General features: G+C 37.6%; 1 long non-coding RNA gene across 1 annotated transcript; it reads right to left on the reverse strand.

Moving 5' to 3' along the window:
- Positions 1-819: 819 nt before the first annotated feature.
- Positions 820-6974, reverse strand: LOC124992325 (uncharacterized). The gene is made up of 3 exons (XR_007110098.1): positions 6815-6974; positions 6410-6697; positions 820-1463 (listed from the first exon to the last, which is right to left on the reverse strand). It is a non-coding gene; the product is annotated as an uncharacterized LOC124992325 (long non-coding RNA).
- Positions 6975-9457: the final 2483 nt, after the last annotated feature.

The following is a 9457-nucleotide window of genomic DNA, read 5'->3' on the forward strand; positions in this document are numbered from 1 at the left end:
TGAACTGAGCAGTTATGAACATTGATGTGACTGCATCACTGCAGTATGCTGATTTTAAGTCCTTTGGGTATAGGCCAAGGAGTGGGATAGCTAGGTCAAATGGTGGTTCCATTCCAAGTTTTCTAAGGAATCTCCACACTGCTTTCCAGAGTGGCTGCACTAATTTGCAACCCCACAAGCAATGTATGAGTGTACCTTTTTCCCCACATCCTCGCCAACACCTATTGTTGCTTGTATTCTTGATAATGGCCATTCTAATTGAACGAATGATCTTGCTGATAAGCGGATGATGACACATAATGGGGGGGTGGGAGGGGGCAAAAATGGAGGAAGGAGGGGCTGTATAGAGGGAAAAGATGGGTGGGAGGGGTAGGGGGAAGGAAAAATAACAGAGTGAATGAAACACCATTACCCTATGTAAATTTATGATTACACAAATGGTATGCCTTGACTCCATGTACAAACAGAGAAACAACATTTATCCCATTTGTTTACAATAAAAATAAATTTTAAAAAAAGACTTAGATCATCTGTTTCAGTATTTCAGATGATCATAGATCAAAAGCTGGGCAAACCAATCATATTGACTAGCACTTATAAATTTCTCTTAACCCGTTTCTTTAAGTTTGCTCATAACTGTTCTATTTATGCAAATATGTGCATACTGGCATGCTTATGCTTGCAAAAATATGTAATTTTTCTCTGTTTTATTGCATAAAATAGCTTATGAAGTGTTCTGTCTTGTCTACGTGTTTCTTAAATAAATCTCTTTTTTTAAATAAAAAAAAAAGAAACCAAAGGAAGTACCCCATTCGTGTACATTGCATCAAAATGCAGTCTGTAAAAAATGAAACAAATAATTAAAAAATGAAATGCGTACACATTCACATATTAAATTCAATTGAGACTTTATCGATGACCTGGCATATGGCAAATTATGGACATCCCAACTTCTCCAATGGCCCAGCAGCCTCAAATGCCTTGTGAAGCCAAACCCTAAAATCCACCGGGAGGCTGAGAAGGTATTTGATTTGGACTGTGAATAACAGCTCTCAGTTCAGGTTTCTCAATGATCCTTGCCAGGAAAACCATGGAGTAGCCTCAGTGGTCCACTGAGGTATCAGCCAGGGCCCCTGCTGAATCTTGTGAGACACTATCCTGTTAGCCACATGGACTATTTCAAATGCATCCACAACTAAGGGTATGTGACAAACACACTCCCGAGTTACGACTGTGTCTAACATTGGACCCACATCAAACTGTCTCACATCATAAATCTTCAAGAAATGACGAATTGCACACTCCAGCAACGAATGACATATTCAGCACGGTGACAATGCTTTCGGTTTCTAAATCTTTTCATGGTAACTTATTTTCCTGAATCTCCTTCGATTCTCTTTTCTTGAGATGACATGTGAGCAACTTCCAAATTCATGATTTCCTTATTTAATTTCCAATCCAACCTGGAAATAAATAAATAAATAATAACAAATAACAACAACCAACAAACAAACACAGAAACACTTAGGATCATCTCAGTTCAAGGCAGTCAGCATGACCAGCTTCTGGTGCGAGGTTGGCAATAATTTGCTTCATGCCAGATTTTGCTTCAATAAAACAGGACCATAAGCAGTTAACTATGCTATTTGACCTCTCAGGCTGTCCATTTTGGCCCTGTACTCTTTTCAGTATCACGCTGTTAAATAAAATTTATAGGAGACTATTGTTTTGGACTAGCCTTCTGCATTAGACCCCAGAAAACAGGACAAACCAGGATGAAGTCATTCATGCCAGGTGGCATCTAATCACAGTAATCACCTAGAATTTGGAAAGGGGTCAATTAAAAAAAAAGAAAAAAGGGAAAGAACAACCAATCAACCTGAGCCAGCCTATTAAAGAAGTCACCTGTTTTGACCCTATAAGGATAGTAACTTTGAAATCCATGTTTGTTTTCTATTCTTTCTTCAGTCCTTTTTTCTGGAAGGCTAAACTCTCCTGCCCACTTCATTAGAACCCTTCTTCTATTCTATAGAAGTAGGCGTTATCCAATTCTGGAATCCCAAGTTCTAGCTTATTATAATCTTGAAACCAAATTTGTTATTTTGTCTTTTTGACAGCTGTGATGTGTGAAAATAATAAATGCATTATTTTAACCACCATCGTTTGTTTAATGACACTAAGAAATCAATAAAGAGATGAGAAAAACTTGAACCAGGAGCCTGTTCATTACAAAAATAGCTACGGGGTGAAGAACGCTTTTCTCCAATCAAGTGTTCAGAACTCTCGGCACAATAAGTGGTTACGACAAGGTGTTGGACCCCATCATGTCTTCTAGCAACTGCTGGGTATGTCAGTGTCTTTTGACCCCGAACCTGACTTGAAAATAAATAGCACAAAAATACTTCTGTCAGTAGGAAAGGCTTGGAAGCTTTGGTTACAAAAATTAAATAAAATGGAATAATGATAGATAAAATGCCTTATCTCTCACTACCAACCAAACACAAGTTTATAAATTGTGAGAGGAAATGTCCAGGTGAGAAATCATGATAATTAGGGCAGTGCTTATCCCCTCTCTGCACATAGCTTTCCTACAAACAGGGAGCAGCAAACACGAGTGAGAAATGGTTGCCGTAGAGGAAGAAGGGCATTTAGCAGGAAGGTCGTTCCCAGAAGAATTACACAGAAAACGCCACACCACACACACTGAAACACATTTGCTCTCCCGTCCTCTTCTCCTCATCCCCACCATCTCTCACTTCCACATTTGGAGCCAACATCTTTGTCAGCTTTTTTTTTTTTTTTAATTTTGTGTAATTAAAACCAAGAATAGTGAAAATGATTACATAAATGCACAAGTGCCTAGTTTTGACCAGAAGTGACATTACTCTCTATATCCCAACTGGATCTGATTCGGAAAGCAAGGAGGAGAAATGAGCTTAAGTGAAATATAAAATGAAGAAAGGGTTTAAATTGTACCTTTTATTTTTTCAATGGGAACAAAATTTACATATCTCTCTCTTTTTTTTAACTCAAAACAGCTAACATTTCAGCAAACAAGCTGCTTCTTGTTTTCATCCAACCATCTTGAAAAGCAATGCCGAGCAGAAGTTGCTTTCTGCATGAAATATGGTAGGTTGGAAAATGTTTACCATCCACAGGCACATTCCAAAACTACCCTTATACAGGTTTACTTAGACTGGAGTTTATTTCAAATTCTCTTCTCTACTCTGCTACAATCATTGACTCAGAATCTTCTATATCACCAAACCATTGCCTTGTTTACAAGTCAGGCATCATTTAAAGCTTCGTTAAGTCTGACAGGCCAGGAACAAAGTCATAGTGTCTTCCCCATTAACCTTTGAAAAGGCAGTAACTTAGTGCCTCTGATCTATTAGGTTGTACTTCAGGATGTCTATTACTGTACTTCAGTCTTACCACTTACCAGTTATACAGTCTTAGATATGCCTATCCCTCAAATCTTCATCTATACAATTAAGAATATTGTTGTGTGGATTTAATTGTATATGGACTCATTTAAAGAGTTAGTGAATTACTTTCACATACCAGGAAATGTTCTAAGCACTTGAAGTATGGTGATCAAGAAGACAGGCAAGTCCTTGCCCTGTAAACTTAGATTCCATTTAACAAAGAAGTGAACAAGATAATGTTCATGGTATGTGTTGTGAGTCAAATAAAGGGAGTATATGTTACAAAGTGAATGGGCGAGGGGGGCTTTATGGATGACATGGTCATAGATGACCTCTTAAAGGAGGTGACAATTGAAACCTGGCACAAAGGGGTGGAGGAAGTCCACCAAGCCTAGACTCAAGTACAGTTTTCTAGGCATGTGGCTCAGAAGAGTCAAAGAAGGCTCTAGGGATTGTGAGAGCTCACATTTTAGAAAAAATAGAAAAGGCCCAAACAAAGTTAGCAATAAAATGAAACACTAGGCCCAGGGAATATAAATTGGACTGCCTGTAGACTGGAGAGCTTGGAGACTATATGCGTGTCTTCTATTTGCTCATCCAAATCCTCACTTCACCCTGTCCTTCTGCTCTATGACCAGGAGGCTGGTTTCTATTTCAATGAGAGAATCCTTGAATTGGCCTGAATTGGCCAGTGTAGGCCACCAGCAGGAGCTCAGAGTCGAAGGACAGTGAGGAGGGATTCTATTTGCCCATATGACTTCCTACTAGGTATCTTTCTTCTATGAAGCCACTACTCCATTAGTGTCCCTCTCCATGCAGCTGTGGTCTCCAGATTCTTGTGAACTCCTCCTTCCCTTGCATTTTCAGGACTCAAGGTGGGAGTGGCTTTGGACCTTTGCTGGCCCCAAGGGTTTCGACCATCCAGCACAGCAGCACAGGTGTCCCTAACCCTGCCCACAGGGTTCAGTCTCTTCACTAAATAGTCCTTCGCTAAAGTTTACTTGGATCACTCAAAATGACTGTGCCAACCTTTTTCTTGCTAGAACCCTGACTGATGTGTACAATGGAGTAGTGATCTCTGGTTAAATGCTGAAGGACATAACATATGTAAAATAACTAGGAGTGTGTTTAGTAAGCACTTGTGTATACCTATGCTCATTACGATTTTCCTGTTTAGGAAAAAAGACTCGCTCACTAATGCATGTGAATATCACATTAGCATTATCAGAGCTGCACTAAGTAACCCTGATTTTGCTTTCTTGGCCAGTGACCAACAGTGACCAGGACAAGGTATGCATTTGTGACCTTGGGACAGCAAAAAATGAACATGTTCAAATAGAATGTTTGATTCTCTGCTTCATACTTCTCACATGAAAATGAATAATGACATATGAATATATAAGATTGATCAAGAAATTCAGATTAGGTTAAAAGATATAATTCCCTGTTAAAAAATATGAGATGATAAATAACGTAATGATGTAAAATTAGTTTTGGTCTCATAAACATCACCTCAATAAATTGTGTAAACATAAAGAATTCATTAGCTGAAAAATTGTAAGGTGTTCACAAAAAGTACAGTGAGAATGGTTAAATTTACTGTACCTAAAATGTTGCTTGCAATATTAAATTCTTATTTCTGCTCCTAAAAGAAGGATATATTGAAATGTATACAACAAAATATCAGACCTGAATATATACCATTCATTTTATAAAAACATGAAGCTTCTCTCAAGACTACTTAGATGAAATTTCTGATTCCTTCATTGTAAAATATCAGTAGGAAGACATTTAACAAACTGTGTAAACATAGAATGTATTTGCATACTCTTCTCCAAGACTCTAGCAATTTCTTCTCATAGAATTTCCTCTAAAATTATAAATTTATGTTCATCTGGGAAAGTTGCAGAAGAAGTTTGAGCAGTAATCTGGTGGTTATGATCAGTAGAAATAATCTCAGGACTCACTCTTCATTCCGCAGGAGTTTGGGTCACTGTATGTCAGTTATTTTTCTAATGATCACAGCAAAATAATCAGCTGGTAAAATGGAAGCTTGACAATTTTTCATTGACCTTGTCATGTGTAGGGAAACTTAATAGTGTTCACCTAATTGAATTATTCAGTCTCAAAATTAATATTTTGCCAAGTATAAATTTGAAAATTGTGCGGCAATATTGAACTATATACCATTTTGTACCAAGTCCCCAAATTTATGCCTTGTCATTCTCTCCTCTTACCTTAAGGGAATTACATTTCTGTTTCTAAAATACAGGTTTCCTTTGAGAATGAATTCAGTGAAGCCAGTAAGCAGGGCTATTGGAAACTTCTGTCAAATGTTAAGCATCAAAAGAGCTGTTCCAGGGGAAGAATGACTGAGTTAAGCTGCGTTGAGGAAAGAGAAATGGTTTAACTTTTATTATCCATATGGGGGTTCAAGAATTTTAGGCATAAACCTTCCAATAAATCACTTTGTTTTCCTTCTACTACAATGGATATTGATTGAAGTTGTGAAGAATAAAAAATACTTTCTGTTCATTCTACCAGAATCTGTTTGAAGAAACCCTGGATTTCCCTGTTTTTCAAACTTCCTTCTCCAAGCTAATCTTCACTCCCAGCCTTATAACTTGCTCTTCCTTTATTCATCCACTTATTAAACATATATTTATAGAATGCTTACATGCTAGAAATAATTCAAAACAAAAGGATATGAAAATTTATTAAACAGACATGGTTTTTCCCATGAAATCATGGTAATAACCTCTAACTGTAAGATACTAACTTCATAGTCACAGGATAAACAAAACCATTTCATTACAGTCACATCAGGATTCTGCAAAAGATGAAAACAGGGAGCACATCCTTGCCACACCTTTATTTAACCTGATATTTATACAAAGTGTCAAGGAGACCATCAAGATCAAAAAGAATTGAGAATGCCATGATATTAATATCAGATTTAATCTATTGAAATTTTGCCTTACCTGGGAGGTTAAATCAATTGCAGCACTGCAGGAAGAGTCTCCACAAAAGGAATTGGACAGGGAATTTTTTCTGAGCAAGGGCAGTCGTACGTGTGCACTCTCTGCCGCAGGTAAACATATCACGTCTCTTCCAGAATGCACTAAATCTTTCATTCTTCTCTAAATACTTTCTAAAGTACTTGCTTTCTTTAACTTTAAAAAAAAAAAATCTACTTCATTTCTTTTCAAGGCATTTATGCCATTCAGGGTTAACTTTTCAGCAAATGACAATTCTTAATGACCCACTTTCTAAATGGAAAATGAAAAAAGAAAAAAAAAATCTCACAACAAATCCTCAAAGTAGACAAGCAATGGCACTTCTAAAAGTAAGCTCCCATTCAGCTCCAGGGTATCCTTAATACTCACAGATCTCGTCTTCTTATGGATTTAACAACTGTGCTTTAATCTGCTTAAGTTCTGGTACTCATATCTTCCACAATTCCTTTTGATAAAACTAAATAAGCTTATAGAGACAGTGCTGTCCCTGAGATTGCAAATTAAGGAGTTACCAATCAAAAGAGGGAGATAAAGAAGATTTCTGACAACAGCAATGCTTTTAAAAGGCAATTCTGGACTTGTTCTAAGTCAGAGATTGAGTATCAAGGAAGAGAAATAAGAAAACCTTCAACTTTCCATCCCAGGTACAGACACTAGAAAGTGGGGGTTTGGAGAAAATGAATGAGGCAGCTACCCTGGTGTCCTAGCTCTGGCCCCAGCCTGAGCAGGGCAACTTCCGACATAGCCCCTTCCCCATTTCTCCTCTAACAAGGTTACCCACCATTCTTATCTGTTTGATGGCTGCTTCTTTATTCTCAAAGCATTTCCAATCAGAAGATACCTTTTAAGTGACTATGCTTTCGAACACTGGAAAATATTTACATTGGTAAAAAACAAAAATCACATTATTTGAATTTAAAGACACATGGCAGTTATTATAAAGACAAGTGTACTTTATTTAAAATAATTTATAGCAATTTAATTCATATTTCAGCAAACCAGGATTTTATTTTTAAAATATGTTAAAAGTTGTATTAAAATAATTGAGTCACATTAAAATGAAAACTTCAAAACACTCCAAAATTTGTTGCTCAAAATTCCTTATTGTTCTGGGAATCATTCCAAACTTTTAAAAAATTGTTCATCAGAAAAACAAGTCCAGCAAGCTTTTGAAAGTTGGTGCTGAAACTGAAGGAAGCAAGCTATTGTACAGAAGCTTTATGCTCTTTCCAAGTCGCCCAAATCTGGGCCAGTCAGGGTTTAGAAAACCATGGAAGCTTCTTGGTGCAAATGAACAATCCACTCTGGCAAATGACTCAAGTTATTTGAATAGTCTACTGATAACAGTGGAAGACAATTTGTGGACAGGCAAGAAATGTGGCTATTTGGACCTTTATGCATATTCCAAACTACTCTCCAGATGTATATCAGAGAATCTTAAATGAATTTTAATTAGTATTTATTAAATTCTAAGTGCCCAGCACTTTGCAAGGCCAATGTTGTTGTTGCATCCAATAAGGTAACCACTTACCACAGGTGGTCATTTAAACATAAATTTAGATGAAGCGCCCTGTTATGGTTTGGATATGAAGTATCTCCCAAAAGCTCATGTGTGAGTCAATGCAAGAAGGTTCAGAGGAGAAATGATTGACTTGTGAGGGTCTTAATATAATCAGTGAATTGATTCCCTGATAGGATTAACTTAAGTGGTAACTGGAGGCAGGTGGGGTGTGGCTGGAGGAAGTGGTTAATTGAGGGCGTGGCCATGGGGTATATATTTGTATCTGGCAAGTGGCGTCTCTCTCTGCCTCCTGATCACCATGTAAGCTGCTTCCCTTCGCCACACTCTCCTGCCATAATGTTCAGCCTCACCTTGAGCCCAGAGGAATGAAGCCGGCCTTCTATGGACTAAGACTTCTGAAACCATGAGCCCTCAATAAACTTTTCCTCCTTTAAAATAGTTCTGGGGCTGGGGTCGTGGCTCAGTGGTACAGCACTTGGCTAGCATGTGTGAGGGAGTGGGTTTGACTCTCAGTACCACATATAAATAAGTGAATAAAGTAAAGGTCTATCAACATCCGAAAATAGTGTTAAAAATTTAAAAAAAAATAGTTCTGGTCAGATCTTTTATTCACAGCAACAAAAATCTGACTAAGACATGCCCATTGTCACATGCAGCTAGTGGCTCTCATATTAGCACCAATTTAGAGGACTACCATCATCACAGACAGGGACAGGGCTGCTCTATCCAGGCTCCAATAACATCAAGCCTAACTGAGTATGTATTAAAATTTTTAAATTGCAGAGCAAGATTCTGAGGTGATTTGTATTCACATTAAAATTCTAGACATGATGATTTTTCTTGAGAATCTTACTTTGGTTCAGAAATTCTGAAGTGGGACTCAAGGTTCTGCATTTCTAATAAGCTCTTAGTTGACACCAGGGCTGCTGATCCATGGAACACACTTGGAGTAGCAAAGATGCAGAGGAAACAAAAGTATTTCCAAGCATGTAGACTCACCTGAGGTATCAGAGCTGATTTCCATCGGTGAAATGGCCTTCTGGAAAGAAACAGAAGAAAACTTTGAAACCTCTCATTTTTATTGTCCCTGAAATTTGAAAGAGCAATATAGTTATACATCAGAATAGTTTGGGATAAGAAGAAATTTCTCCCAGATAGAAATTATATTTCCATATTTCCAAGTATTGATCAATAGAAGCAGTGAGCAGCAAATGGGTTGCTACAGGACATAGGAGTATAACCCCAAGAAATACTCACAAGACTTAGAAGAAAATACTAAAGGAGTTGATATGGTAATATTAGATAATAGGAAGATGAATGTTCTCATTTGTTTCATATTTAGAATTCCAAAAGCAAAAGTTTGGTGAAGAATAGTTCTCTGTGGAAGATGAAGAAGTAGCAAAGAAAGTAGAATGAGCCTGCATGTTGGCCCACATCTATAATCCCCAGGGACTCGAGAAGGGGAGACAGGGGGATCACAAGTTCAAGAC

The sequence above is a fragment of the Sciurus carolinensis genome, chromosome 9 (genome assembly GCF_902686445.1).
Source record: "Sciurus carolinensis chromosome 9, mSciCar1.2, whole genome shotgun sequence".
In the NCBI taxonomy this organism is placed as follows: Eukaryota; Metazoa; Chordata; class Mammalia; order Rodentia; family Sciuridae; genus Sciurus; species Sciurus carolinensis.